The following is a 15,569-nucleotide window of genomic DNA, read 5'->3' as shown; positions in this document are numbered from 1 at the left end:
AAAAGCAGCATTGCATATCGGATAACAGTGAGAAATGTTAAAGTTCAAGGTTTGAAGTGAGTATCTGCCGGGCACTTGCAAGGTATGAGATCTTAAACTGTCTTTGGAAATTATTGAATTTAGATGAAACCTGAACCTATTGCTGTTTCAGAGGCATTACCAAAACAAATTTGTAATGTTCAATGACATTGTCAAGATCACAAGTGGCGAGGAAGTTTTGGATACAATCGATGGTCACTTCACATAATTCTCTTTCGGAATTCAATGTTAGCAGGTGTCTGTCTCCTGTACTGTGTGAGTACCTGTTTAATACTATTGCTCTTTGATAGTTATCACATCATTCACGATGACAACCTGCTCCCTCAGAGATTAAAAGAAATTTACTCCACCCACTCACCATGTGGAAGCAGCCACATTCATTTCCATTGTACATTTGCAATTTGGATGTGTCTAAGTTCACACAAGCAGTACGTCATGGAGTATCAGTATAGATGACACCAAAACCTTCATGTTTCTTTCTTCCCTGCACTCCCTGATGACACTATTGACCTTGAATTTCCTTCTGTTCTCATTCAATTAACTGCCCATCTCCACACTTTACTCCCTGAGACCTAGGCATAGAGCTCAGTCTTGCCAAATATGTACAAGCACAGTTGCCCCCATCAAGGCCTGGGTGGTGGTGACCATTGATGACCATTCCCTCATGGTAGTACCCCATGTTCTCTAATGTCTTCCCCTTTTATATATTGAGTTACTGCCTTTCCTAATTATTGACTTTCTGCACTCCAATTTGCTGCCCTTAAATACCCTCCTCCCCACCCCCTCCCCCCCTCCTCAACACACACACACACACACACACACACACACCAGTGGCTCCTGATTAGTCCATCTGACTGTTAGTGGACAGACCCCCCAGGACAGACCATAGTCCACCACAGACTAACTTGGAAGGACAGTCATGACTGATGAGTGACCAGATTCTTGACTGATCTTTGAACAGCTCACTGACTGAGCTACTATAATATCAAGACTTGCACTGGACCTGGAGGACAGGTTGTTCTCCATTCCCCAGATTGTAAAGGGATGGAGTACCTGACTGTGACCACTCCAAGTGACCAACTGACCACGTTGAAGCTCCTGGTCAGAGATCGGATAATGCCCTTGACTAATTGCGGCAGCTCTCTCAGTTGATGATGGGTCCCCTGTATTTGACTGAAGATTATGTGAGAGGACCACCTGGTTAAAGCGTGTACTGTGTGCTTGCCACATAAGCTGCTGGCACATGCTGTAGATGTGACATTGACATAGCACAGTGCCAGACAGCAACATATTCACCTTCTTGACTGATCACTGCTGACAACAGTGACAACCTGTGTGCCTTTGTGCCAGCGCTGAAAGACAGGGCAAGACAGATCTGCAGTGAGCTTGTGAGTTCTGAATGACGAAAGGACACACACAAAGACCAGGCGAGGTGAGCATCCAATTTGGCATAAAGTGAGTGTGTAACAACAGAAGAAATGAGCCAGTGGGTCACCGACTCAAACAGCACAGAAACACACCATTTGGTCCAATTCTTCCATATCACCCTTCCTCCTCTCATCCATTCTCGTCCATTCTCGTCGAATCTCCAGTTCCTCTGTTGCCTTTGCATCTGTTCCAATTGTGCTACTTCTTTCTCAACCGTCTGTGATTGACAAAGCCCTCAGCCATGCCCATCTCCTGCACATCAGACCTCACGAAGGGACATGGCCTTTTCCCTGGGATGGGGGAGTCCAAAACTAAAGACATAGGTTTAGGGTGAGAGGGGAGAGATATAAAAGGGACCTAAGGGGTAACCTTTTCACACAGAGGGTGGTACATGTATGGAATGAGCTGCCAGAGGAAGTGGCGGAGGCTGGTACAATTACAACAATTAAGAGGCATTTGGATGGGTATATGAATAGGAAGGGTTTGGAGGGATATGGGCCGGGTGCTGGCAGGTGGGACTAGATTGGGTTGGGATATCTGGTCGGCATTAACAGGTTGGAACGAAGGGTCTGTTTCCACGCTCTCCATCTCTCTGACTCTATATTTCATTTTTATATTCTACATCTGGCATCATTGCATTTTTCCCCCAAGGCTGAATAATTTGCAGGTAACTTCATCCCAAAATGTGAAACTTCCAGAAAGGTGAACATCAAAACAGGAGACAAAAGTTTCCTCTATGACGCTATGACCAAGTATCCTAAACTGAACTCGTCCCATTTGCCTGTGTCGGATCCATATTCCTCTAAACCTTTCCTATTCATGTACCTGTCTGAATGTTTTTAAGTGTTGAGCTTGTACCCACCTTCACCACTTTTCTGGCAGCTCATTTCATACACACTGCACTCTTTGTGTGAAGAAGTTGCCCCTCAGGTCCCTTTTAAATCTTTCCCCTCTTGTCTTAAACCTACGCCCGCTAGTTTTGGACTCCCCTACCCTGGGGAGGAGACCTTGGCTATTCACCTTATTTATGCCTCTTGTGAGTTGATAAGCTACTTTAAGGTCTCCCTCAGCCTCCCTGAAATGTTCCCTGCTCTGAAGGATGAGATGGGTTCCTGTCCCTGTAGCATTGCTGCAAAAGGTGTCAGTGAATGCTAAGGTGTAGTTTTGAAGTGGTGTGGAAATATAAAACAAACCATACTGGATCACCAGGCTTGCTAAGACATTGTATTTAGTCAACTTAGAATTAAAACTTACTTCAGCAACTAATATCAATCTAAATGTCAGCAGTTGTAATTAGGTATTGCAATATCTTGCAACAAAAAGACAACCTGCATTCCTTGTTTAAAGTATAACCAAAGTGAGGGAAAATGACACTGAAATATAGCAAAGGAGACAAGGAAAGATTAATCCCCCCAAGAAGACGTTACCCAAAAACACCGATATTTGGATAATAACAACACTGAAGAGGCAGCTGAAAGGTGGTGAACTTTGTACAATGACACAAACTGCTTTAATCACATTGAGGAAGAACCATTACACGAGGTCACATGGAACTTGTTGATGTGAGTGTGTAAAAATGCAAGGTAAAAACAATGACTGCAGACGCTGGAAACCAGAGACTAGATTAGAGTGGTGCTGGAAAAGCACAGCAGTTCAGGCAGCATCCGAGGAGCAGGAAAATCGATGTTTCGGGCAAAAGCCCTTCATCAGGAACAGAGGCAGAGAGCCTGAAGGGTGGAGAGATAAATGAGAGGAGGGTGGGGGTGGGGAAAAAGTAGTATAGAGTACAATAGGTGAGTGGAGGAGGGGATGAAGGTGATAGGTCGGGGGGGGGTGGTGGACATTGGGGAGACTGGATGCCTCCTAGCAGAGCGCTTTAGGGAACATCTCTGGGACACCCGCACCAATCAACCACACCGCCCTGTGGTCCAACATTTCAACTCCCCCTCCCGCTCTGCCGAGAACATGGAGGTCTTGGGCCTCCTTCACCGCTGCTTCCTCACCATCAGACGCCTGGAGGAAGAACGCCTCATCTTCCACCTCAGAACACTTCAACCCCAGGGCATCAATGTGGACTTCAACAGTTTCCTCATTTCCCCTTCCCCCACCTCACTCCAGTTCCAAACTTCCAGCTCAGCACTGTCCCCATGAGTTGTCCTACCTGCCTATTTCCCTTTCCACCTATCCACTCACCCTCCCCTCTGACCTATCACCTCCATTCCCATCCCCACTCACCTATTGTACTCTATGCTACTTTCTGCCATGTGGGAAGAGAGCAGATTGCATGTAAGTGGGAAGCTGTATCAAGAACTGAAGAATGGGTGTTATGCAGTAAACCTGCAGAGCTATGCACCGAGCTAGAATTCTAAGTCCTGGAGTTATGTACGGAAGCAGTAGTGTTATCTATGTACGTAGTTATGTTACTGTTAAGACAAAGATGCCAATTATGAAGCAGATGTGTCAGATGGAACAGAAGTGCCAACTACAAGTGAGTAAGTATTACATACCAGAAGAACTGAAGCAGAGCCATTATGTACCGCATCAGAAATTATATTCCCTATGATAATTTGTAATTGTTTTGGGTAAACATTTTGCTTGAAGTAAGATGTTGTGTAAGCAGCAGACTATGAATTGGCCAAGAGTGTCATTTACTGCCTCTCTCTCCGTGGATGCTGCCTGACCCACTGTGATTTCCAGCTTATTTGTTGTTTTCAGTACAGATTGCAGCATCTACAGTAAGTTGCTCCTACATTGTGTTAGTTACTGGAACTGGGAACATATGGACTGGAGCAGAGGGATCTGGAACAAGTGCTACAGAATAAGGATAATGTATGAGTGTTATCTACTGGGAAAATGTGTTACATTCCGGAGTAGGGAATCTATATGATAATGCACATGTGCCACATATAACAGCAGGAACACTATGTATGACAGCAGAAATGTTATCTACTGGAGTGGGTATGTCACATACAGCAGCAGAGTTGTTTGTTACTGGATTAGGGATTCAATGGTCTGTACCATAGTAGGATGCTTGATGTAAATGCAAGTGTACTGTAGATGAAGTGTGTTATGTTCTGCAACAGAAGTATTACAGCCTAAAACATGGAATCATTTCTCCAGTACAATAACCCACCCATGTCTGCAGTTAACATTGCTGTTCCAGTACAGAGAATCCATGCTTTAGGATCCTGGGGTAAAGCCCCATTTGGTCCCAGGTTTCACAGCTTCCTGCCTGTCTGTTTTGGGTTCCAGCATCTGTAGTTCCTTTTGCCTCTAACCCAGGTTTGCCTGAAGAGGTTGATTATGGGTATATCCCTGCTCTATTGACTCAGCATAACTAATCTCCCTGTGCATTTGCTGTACACCTCTCTGAGGTGCAACTTTAACTCTGCCAAGGATAGTCATTATTCTTGGTTATTCGGTTAGTGTCTGATTTTTCACTTTCCTTCCATTACTTCATTTATGAAGTTTTTTGGATTATTTAGCACAAACCCCTATACCTACCTCATCTACACTGCTTTCCATCATGCTTGCAGTTACATTATATTGTGGTTTCCCCCCCCCCCCCACCCACTCCATCACATCTGCCCTAAGGAGTGCTCAGCAGTATGGTGTAAAGACAACAGACTCCATCAACACTAGCTAAAATGAAGGAGCTAGTCACTGACTTCAGGAAAGGGAGAGAGATCCCAGTGCAGGGGGAGAGAGAGCCCAGAGTCAGGGGGAGAGAGAGCCCAGAGTCAGGCAGAGTCAGTCCAGTGCAGGGGGAGAGAGAGCCAAGTGTGGGCAGAGAGTGAGCCCGTTGTGGGGAAAGATTGAGCCCAGTGTTGTGAGGAGAGAGAGTCCAATGCTGGGGGAGAGTGAGCCCAGAGCCAGGGGGAGAGTTAGCCCAGTGCAGGAGAGAGAGAGAGTCCAGTACTGGGAAAGATTCAGCCCAGTGCAGAGGGTGGGGGGGAAATGAACCCATTGTGGGGAAAGATTGAGCCCAGTGCAGGGAGGGAGAGTGAATCCTGTGCTGAGGGAGAGTGAGCCCAGTACAGGAGGAAAGTGAGCTCAGAGCGAATAGAGAGTGAGCCTACTGCGGGGCAGATTGAGCCCAGTGCTGGGGAAGAGTGAGCCCATTGTGGGGAGAGATTGAGCCCAATGTTGGGGGAGAAAGAGTCCTACACTGGCAGAGAGTGAGCCCAGTGCAGGGGGGGAGTGAGGCCAGTGCAGGGGGAGAGTGAGCCCAGCGCTGGGGGAGAGGCAGCCAGTGCGGAGGAGGGAGGGAGGCCAGTGTGGGCGGAGTGTGAGCCCAGTGCAGGGGGAGAGTGAGCCCAGTGCAGGGGGAGAGTGAGCCCAGTGCAGGGGGAGAGTGAGCCCAGTGCAGAGGAGAGAGAATGAGCCCAGTGCAGGGGGAAAGTGAGCCCAGTATGGGGGAGAATGAACACAGCATGGGAGGAGAAAGAGTCCAGCGCTGGGGAAGAGTGAGGCAGTACGGGGAGAGAGAGTCCAGCACGGGGGGAGAGTAAGCCCAATGTCGGGGGAGAGTAAGACCAGTGCGGGGCGGGGGGGTGAGTCCAGTGCAGGGGGAGAGTGAGCCCAGCCATAATATTACTGTCGACGTATTGAGACACTCCAACATTGTTGGATCCAGTACAGCCAGCGCTGGGGTTGAATCGGTCGGAGGTGAAAGATGGTGCCTGAAGATCAGCACCTTTGATGTTAGTAGGGTCTGGCATAGATGGTGGTCAGGCAGCTCTGAAATTGAATGTAAGTGGACTTTCCTCTCAGCTATATCATTTAATTTTTCTCCTTTTCTTAAATTATCAAAATGACACCATTACATTCTATTTGCTTTCCTTGCTGTACTACTTGCTGTACCTGCATACTAACCTTCTGCATTCATTCACTAGGACACCAGGCGTCTCTGCCTCTCTGAGCTCTGGAATCTATCACCATTTAGATAATATGCTTTGTTGTTATTTTTTTTCTGCTAAACAAAGACAATGTCAGTCTTTGACACAGTGGACTCCATTCGCCAGATCTTCAGAAGAGACACATTCAGAGTGGCAAAACTGTGCTAGGTTTCTGAGACAAATAAACACATTCAACAATACACAGAACCTACAATACTGTAAAATAATTCAGGGATAACTGCATAGATGATGGAAAGAGAAGATGCAATTAAACAAGGTATTATAATAAATATTCTGAAAAAGAGTCATACTGGACCTGAAACGTTAACTGTTCCTCTCTCCACAGATGCTGCCAGACTTTGAATTTCTCCAGTATTTCAGTGTTCAGTTCAGATTTCCAGCATCTACAATATTTTGTTTTTATTATAATACTAGATGACATGTCAGGCATGTAGATAGAGTTAAGGAACCAGCAATAAGCACTTCTACAGCTCGGGAAAATCCAAAAGAGACTTTCAGCTGTCATTGAACTATTGTTCAAAGGTAAAAAGAAGCCCAGTCTATAAGATAAATATAAGGGGGAATGGATTAATCACTCCGAGTATTATGGAAAAAATGTCAAAATTAAAGCTCTGTAAAAGTCCTTCATTCAGTAGAAGTGCAGTTCAGACAATTGGATACAAAGGTCAACATGCCCAATTCATCAGTTCCCAATTTTAGAGTCATTAAAATTAATGGCTGAAACACTGGAAGAGCTGCAAATTGGACATGGTGACCTCCACGGCCCTTTGTCACAACCATTCCCTTATTCAGTGAAAAGTTCCCTGCCAGAAATACCAACCCATGAAATTTATTCCATTGCAACAAGAGATAAAAAATGCAGTAAGCAGAAAGGCAGAGCAGCTAAAGAGAGAACACAAAGTCATGATGTGCGAGCACAAAGCAAAAGATGCAAAGATGCCAGTTTCTACATTGCTTCCAGTGTTACCTGGGGCATTAAAATAATGAACAACATAACGGATATCGATAGGAGCTTATTAAACGAGATGTAGGGCAGGAAATTGAGTTGTATGTGTAAAGTGAGATTTCTGTGTGGGAAGGATTTAAGGAACAAGAATGAAATGCAAGCAAATTCAAGTTGTTGCTGGAAAATACAGAAAGCAGGCCATATTTGCAACTACATTTTGAGAAGCTAATGTTTCAGGGAACGAACATCAGTCTTGTTAAGTTACAACTCCACACTAAAAGTTACCATATATTTTATTGTTCAAGTTGCCTTCTAAGTACCAAGTGTTGGCAAACAATTCTGTTGTGAAAGGCCTTCAAATGCCCGAGTTCAGCGGGTTGGTTTTATTTTCTGCGTTTAAGTCCATGCCATACTGGATGTAATTGGGTGGATGCTGGATAAAAGGGAAGTGAGTACGGTGGGCACTGGGGACAGTCGCACTGGCTCAAAAGGTGTTCAAACAGGATGGTGAAACAATGACGAGGGTGAAAGAATGGGACTTTGAGTGGGAGGGTGTGCCAGGCAGGCAGGTTAGGTCCCATAGACAGCATGGCTTTATGGCTGCTATGCTATAGCATCTCTGGTGAGGGGCAATGCCAGGTTATGAATGATTGCCCAGGTAATTTATACATGGTGCAGCCACAATGGATGTGGATCTTTCGGTGGATATCCGCGGAATAACATGGAATAAGGTGGGGCCAAAATTCAGGCGTGATGGATATCATAAGGACAGTAACTCTTTGGAAGGTCAGTATGGACTTGTAGGGCCAAAGGGCCTGTTTCCACACTGTAGGGAATCTAATCTAATCTAAAACATTAAAACTGGAGGATAGGTTAAGGCAGATACTTCTTGTAAGAACCGTAGAAAATAGGTGCAGGACTGGGCCATTTGACCCTTTGAGGCTACACCACCATCCAGTATGATCATGGCTGATCATGCAATTACAGTATCCCACTTCTGCTTTCTCTGAAATTGTGCTCTTTGTACAGATTTATAAAGTACGTAAAAGGTAAGATATCCATAGACTTACCAGTTCATTGGGCAGCTTTCGGACTAGAACGAGACAACTAGTGGTGACTTAACCTGAGGGTCACCATGTCTCAGGCAAGGGGGGAGGTTGAGACACAGTCCTGTATGGTCACCTCAGTTGGTTCAGCAATTGAACTCATACTGTTGGTGTGACCCTGTATTACAAAGTATAGGTGAATACATTGCTGCTGCAAATTCAACTAACATATGACATGGCAACTCTTGTTGAACAATGAAACAGTTTGGCCTGGGAATTAAATATACTGCAACATAAGATCCACAGGAAAAACCAGCAAAAGTGCAGAGGGGAAGGAATTATGAATCCACATCAATGATCAAAGAAGATACAATAACAGGCGAGTGAGTAATGGAATGGGTTGACTTAAAAAAATCGATAAATTATTAAAATTAGAGTGTGAATTGTGTATGCATTACTTGGTAATAGATATGACATGGCAGATTGTATTAATGCAGATGTAGGCAAGCAGGTAAAGGCAGGGCGATTTAGCCTTTCAATATCGCTTGTAAAAAATCAACTTGCATATGTCAGAAAGGTTTCTTAGGGTGTGTTCAGGATCGTTTTCAGTAACAATTTGTTCTACAAATGACAATTAATCAGTGAGAAATAATTTAAAAAGAATGTGATAATCAATGTTTCCTGTAATTGTGTGTGTGTGTGTGTGCGCGCGTGCGTGTGTGTGTGTGTGTATGGAAGAGTGTGTGTGGGTGCAGGTCTGTGTGTGTGTGGGTATGTGTGTATGGGAGAGTGTGTGTTTGTGTAAGGGAGACTGTGTGTGGGTGCAGGTCTGTGTGTGTGTATGTGTGTAAAGGAGACTGTGTGTGTGGGTCTATGTGTACATTTATGGGAGAGTGTGTTAATGTGTGTGGGTGTGTAGGGTATGGGATGGTCTGTGTGGATGTGGGTCTGTGTGTGAGTGTATGGGAGAGTTTGGGTGTGGGTATGGGAGGGTGTGTGTATGTGGGTGTATGTGTGGGTGTGTGTAGGTGAGGGTGAGGGTGTGGGTGTGTGGGTGTGGGGGTGTGGGTGTGAGTATATGTGTGAGGGGAATGGGATAGTGGGTGTGTAGGTGTGTATGCGCAGGGATGGGAGGGTGTGTGTGTGAGTGTGTGGGGGGGTATGGGAGTGTGTGTGTGTGGGTGTGGGTCAGTGTGTGGGTCTGTGTGTGTCATAGAGGTTTTGTGTGTGTGTATTTGTGCGCACGTGTGTGTCTGTGTGTGTATGGGAGAGGCTGTGTGCATGTGTGTGTGCACGCATGTGTATGGGTGAGGTTTTGTGTGTCTGTGTGTGTGTGTGTGTGTGTGTGTGTCTGTGTGTGCGTATGTGTGTGCGTGTATGGGTTTGTGTGTAATTTCTTTAAGTCTAAGTCTTCTGTTATCTGGCACATGTCTGTAATTTAAAATGGATAACTTCTCCAATTTTCATTCTGACTTCAGCTTGCTATCCTGAAGAAGGGCTCATGCCCGAAACGTCGATTCTCCTGTTCCTTGGATGCTGCCTGACCTGCTGTGCTTTTCCAGCAACACATTTTCAGCTCTGATCTCCAGCATCTGCAGTCCTCACTTTCTTCCCTTCAGCTTGTTATCAGCAGGAATAAGAAATCACAGATTTATTCCTCTGGAATGCATAGATTTTCTACAGTGTTGAAGCAGGCCACTTGGCCCATCGATATCACACCAACCCCACTGAAAAGCATCCCAACCAAACCCACCCCCTACCGTTTTCCTGTAACCCTGCATTTCCCAAGGCTAACACGCCGTAACCTGCACATCTTTGGATTTTGGTAGGAAACTGGAGCACCCGGAGGAAACCCACGCAGACACAGGGAGAATGTGCAAACTCCGCACAGACAGTCACCCCAAGGCCAGAATCGAACCCGGGTCCCTGGTGCTGTGAGGCAGCAGTGCTAACCACTGAGACACCACATTGATAACGTTACTAAAATTGTTAAATACAGTTACATTTATTCATGTGCTCTGTCCACGCTTTAATATTTACCATGCCTTACGCTCTGGTCTCCTACGTTAGGTGGTCTTTGTCAAAACTGTGAAATATTATTCAGGAAGAACACATTCCGTGCAATTGCTGAAATGAAGTGACTCTCATCACTGGCTGAAAGAGAACATAGAACATAGAACAATACAGCACAGAACAGGCCTTCAGTCCTCGATGTTACAACGACCTGTGAACTAATCTAAGCCCATCCCCCTACACTGTCCCATTATCATCCATGTGCTTATCCAAGGATTGTTTAAATCTACCTAATGTGGCTGAGTTAACTACATTGGCAGGCAGGGCATTCCACGCCCTTACCACTCTCTGGGTAAAGAACCTGCCTCTGACATCTGCCTTAAATCTATCACCCCTCAGTTTATAGTTATGCCCCCTCGTACAAGCTGACGTCATCATCCAAGGAAAAAGACTTTCACTGTCTACCCTCTCTAATCCTCTGATCATCTTGTATGTCTCTATCAAATCCCCTCCTAACCTTCTTCTCTCCAATGAGAACAGACCCAAGTCTCTTAGTCTTTCCTCATAAGACCTTCCCTCCAGACCAGGCAACATCTTGGTAAATTTCCTCTGCACCTTTTCCAATGTTTCCACATCCTTCCCAAAATATGGGGACCAGAACTGTACACAATATTCCAAGTGTGGCCACATCAGCATTTTGTATAATTGCAGCATGACATCACGGCTCTGGAGCTAAATCCCTCCACCAATGAAACCTAACATACTGTATGTCTTCTTAACAGCACTATCAACCTGGGTGGCAACTTTCAGGGATCTATGTACATGGACTCCAAGATCCCTTTGCACATCCACACTACCAAGAATTTTTCCACTGACCCAATATTCCGCTTTCCTGTTATTCTTCCCAAAGTGAATCACCTCACATTTATCTACATTGAATTCTATTTGCCACCTCGTAGCCCAATCCTGCAGTTTATCCAAGTGCCCTGCAACATTCTTCAACACTAACCACTGCTCCACCAACTTTAGCGTCATATACAAACTTACTAAACCATCCACCTATGCCTGCGTCCAAGTCATTTCTAAAAATGACAAACAGCAGTGGTCCCATGTCCTATAGATTGGTGGATCACATCAAAAAGTATGTTCCTTTGGCTTTTCACAAGAAGTAGTGTTAAGCATATTCTGACTGACCCTAAGTGATTCAGCAATTGGACAGCATTGACTGAATATGCCAAGTGTGTGAATAATTACATTGACAACTAATTAAGATTGAGTAAAAAATGAGGTCTGCAGATGCTGGAGATCACAGCTGCAAATGTGTTGCTGGTCAAAGCACAGCAGGCCAGGCAGCATCTCAGGAATAGAGAATTCGACGTTTCGAGCATAAGCCCTTCATCAGGAGTAAGAGAGAGAGAGCCAAGCAGGCTAAGATAAAAGGTAGGGAGGAGGGACTGGGGGAGGGGCGATGGAGGTGGGATAGGTGGAAGGAGGTCAAGGTGAGGGTGATAGGCCGGACTGGGGTGGGGGCGGAGAGGTCAGGAAGAGGATTGCAGGTCAGGAGGGCGGTGCTGAGTTGAGGGAACCGACTGAGACAAGGTGGGGGGAGGGGAAATGAGGAAACTGGAGAAATCTGAATTCATACCTTGTGGTTGGAGGGTTCCCAGGCGGAAGATGAGGCGCTCCTCCTCCAGCCGTCGTCAGTTGCAGTCACAATGTGGTGGGTCTGCATGTACTGGAAGCTCTGTGCATTACTGTAGGGTCCTGTTGATTGTAGACTGAAAGAACAATGTTTCAAGTCAACACAATAAATGACGACTGTTCGCTAGTTTGTTTCTCAGGGTAATTCCCTGACCAATTAAAATCTAAACAAAGCTTGGCAATTAGCAGTCAATCATTAACACCTGCACTCTTTGTGGCAACACCTCGAGTGATTGTGACCCAATTATCATGCTCCTTTCATGTAGCATCCATGATTTATATTATTGCAAGTTGTCCTGATCACAAAATATGTGTCTGTTTCAGTAATAGAGGTGATTTGGAGATTAGGGAGGATGTGACTGTCCTGTAAAACTGTGACTTTGTTCTGTCAAAAGAACACATGGGATGATAGATCATTTCCTGTCTCAAAATGGATAGTATTGGACACCAGTTTAACAGACACCCCTTACAGATATACCGCAACATCCCTTATTTTAAAATCCAAAATTGAGTTTTATCTTTAAAATTAAAAATGCATTATGTTGCATGAGAAGAAAGTCAGTGTTTTAATATACTATTACACAAGGCAAGAATTTATGTGTCAGGAAAATACTGGCAGTTTACTTAAAATTGCAGATTTAGAATTGGAAAGCTTGGTTTGAAATTGATGCATGTTCTCATAATGCTGTTTGTTAGTAGGAGTCTTGGGTCACATTTTACAGACATTAGGGTTATGTGATGTTTCTGGTTGTGCTAATGGATTGGTTTAGCATCTGTGTTTTTGTACTTTCAATTGGTGTTCACACTTGATATAATTTCAACTTTCGGTATACACTGATCATTTCGATTGGATTCCATGGGCTGTTGATTTAGTGTTGTATTCCAGCTTTTTGTCCAAACATACAAACATAAATCATTGTTTGCTTGCCGGTTGTGAGCATCTTTCACCTTCCCTTGTTTTTTCATGAAGACATCCCTTCATTTGCATGTACCGTTGAGTGGTGACTGGGAAGTATTGATTGCACTTATCTGCAACACAGTAACTCCTCACTGATTCCACAGTAAGGTGAAGTTTGTCAGATCGGAATAGATGCACATGACTGCTGCAGAAATTGCCATTTAGTATATCAGCTTTCATGATGCGAAGTTCGGATATAATGGATATAGTCACAGCGTTTGCAAATTAACTCCATGTGAACTTGCAATTGTCATGACAATACCATGAATGCTAACCAATAACAGGTCCCTGCACATCAGTAGCTCTGCAATCAGTGGATCTGTGCAGACCATTATTTAAATATCTGTGTGACCAGGATGGGTTGTTGTCGTGATATTGAAGTGCTGGGGGAGGGGAGAAAGGGGTGGTTTGTTAACGCAGTTCAATACACTGTTAGTGATCTTCAAAAATCATTAGATTCTGGAAAAGTAACAGAGGATTAGAAAACTTCTAATATAACATCTTTTTTTTAAAAAAAAGGGACGAAGAGGGAAAAAAAGCAGTTAACTCCAGGCCACTTAGCTTAATGTTTGTCATCGAGAAAATGTTAGAGTTGATTATAAATGATGCAATAGTAGAGCATTTAGAAATATATTTTATGATCAGGCAGAGACAGCAAGGCTTCATGAGGGGGAAATCATGCCTGACAAAATTCTTTGAATCTTTTTGAGGCAGTAACAAACAAGATCAATAAAGGGTGAACAATAGATGTAATATATTTGGATTTTCAGACAGCATTGATGAGTTAGAACGTATTTGGCTACTTAATAAAGTAAGCGCCCATGGTGTTGGGAGTAGTAGATTGGAATTATTGAGGATTGGCTAACCAATAGAAGACAGAGTTGGGATTGGGGGGGGGTGCGGGCTCTTTCAGGATGACAATCTGTAACTAGCAAAGTCCCAGAGAGACCATTGCTGGGGCCATAATTATTTACAATGCAAAATAATGACTAGGATGAGGAAGGTGTCTGTGGATGACATAAAAATATGGGAGATGGCAAAGAATCTTCACAGGGATACAGAGAAGTCAAGCAACTGGGTAAAGAACTTGAATGAAATATAATGTGGGAAAATGTAAGTGGGTAATGTGCTTTGACAGGACGACTATACAGGGTTGAGCAATATTTAAATGGAGAAAGACTGCAGAAGGCTACAGAGGAGAGAGATTTGGGAGTGCTCATACCTGAATCATAAAACACTAGTATCCAAGTTCAGTGGATAGTAGGGAAGGCAAATGGAATGGTGGCCTTTGTTACAAAGGGATTGAAGTATAAAAATAGGAAGGTTTTCCTAAAATTTTACAAGGCACTCGACAGACCACAGCTGGAGTACTGAGAACAGCTTTGGGCCCCTTGTCTAAGCAAAGCTACACTGGCATTGGAGGTCATCCAGAGTAGGCTGATCACTCGGCTGATCCTGGGTATGGAGGGGCTGTCTTATGAAGAGAGGTTGCGTACATTGGGCCAGTACTCATTGGGGTTTAGAACAACAAAAGATGATCTGATTGAAACATACAAATTTCAGAGGTGAATTGACAGGTTAGATGCAGAAAGGTTGCTTGTCCGTGTGGGGAAGTCTAGGACCAGAGAGCATTACCTCAGAACAAGGAGTCACACATTTAAGACAAAGAACAAGGATAAATCTTTAACTCTCGGAGTACTGAGTCTGTGGAATTCTTTACTGAAGAGGACTGTGGAGGTTGGGTCATTCAATAGATTTGAAGCTGTGATAGTTTAGAAATCAAAAATTACAGGAAAAGGTAAGAAAGTGCAGTTGAGGATATTGAGATCAGCCATGCTTTCATTGAATGCCAGAGCAGATTCAAGGTGCTGACTTGCCCATTTCTGTTCCCACATCTTATGGTGTCATATGTTCCTCAATTGAATCTCCAAAGACCATGGGCTGGACAACAGCCAACATTCTTCAATTTAGTGCAGAGATAACAATCATATATCAAAGATTGGTAGAATAATAACATGGGCTTTTATGTGAAGATAATAGAACACACAGATAATGGTAACTGGGAGGCGAGGTACTTAGAGCAGGCCTGACCTATAGGACCATGCTCTGTTCTGACTACAGAGTACATGTGATTATACATTACAGCCAGATTTTTAGTGAACAGTGGCAGAGAGTAGTTTCAGATACATTCCACATTAAATACTATCCATAATGGTGGTATTAAATGTAAGATTCTGTTCATGAGAAAAATAATCTAAGTTTTAGGTGGTCTGACCTCAGTTTCTGGTACTAGGCAAAAAAATAAGAAAAGATAACTGAAGTGTTTATTGTAATCTTTCAACAGGCTGAGCATTACTTCCTTGTTGAAGCAGTGCTTTGTGCAGAATGATAAGAACAATTAACTTTACTGCAGCAATGCCGTAAACAGGGTGGAAAGCAGTAACCAAAAATCTCATGTGAAGGTAAGTTTTAATAGATAGATGAATAGAATAATAAATAAATGTTAATAAATATGAAGT

The sequence above is a fragment of the Hemiscyllium ocellatum genome, chromosome 6 (assembly GCF_020745735.1).
Source record: "Hemiscyllium ocellatum isolate sHemOce1 chromosome 6, sHemOce1.pat.X.cur, whole genome shotgun sequence".
NCBI lineage: Eukaryota > Metazoa > Chordata > Chondrichthyes > Orectolobiformes > Hemiscylliidae > Hemiscyllium > Hemiscyllium ocellatum.
This window is presented reverse-complemented; position numbering follows the sequence as displayed.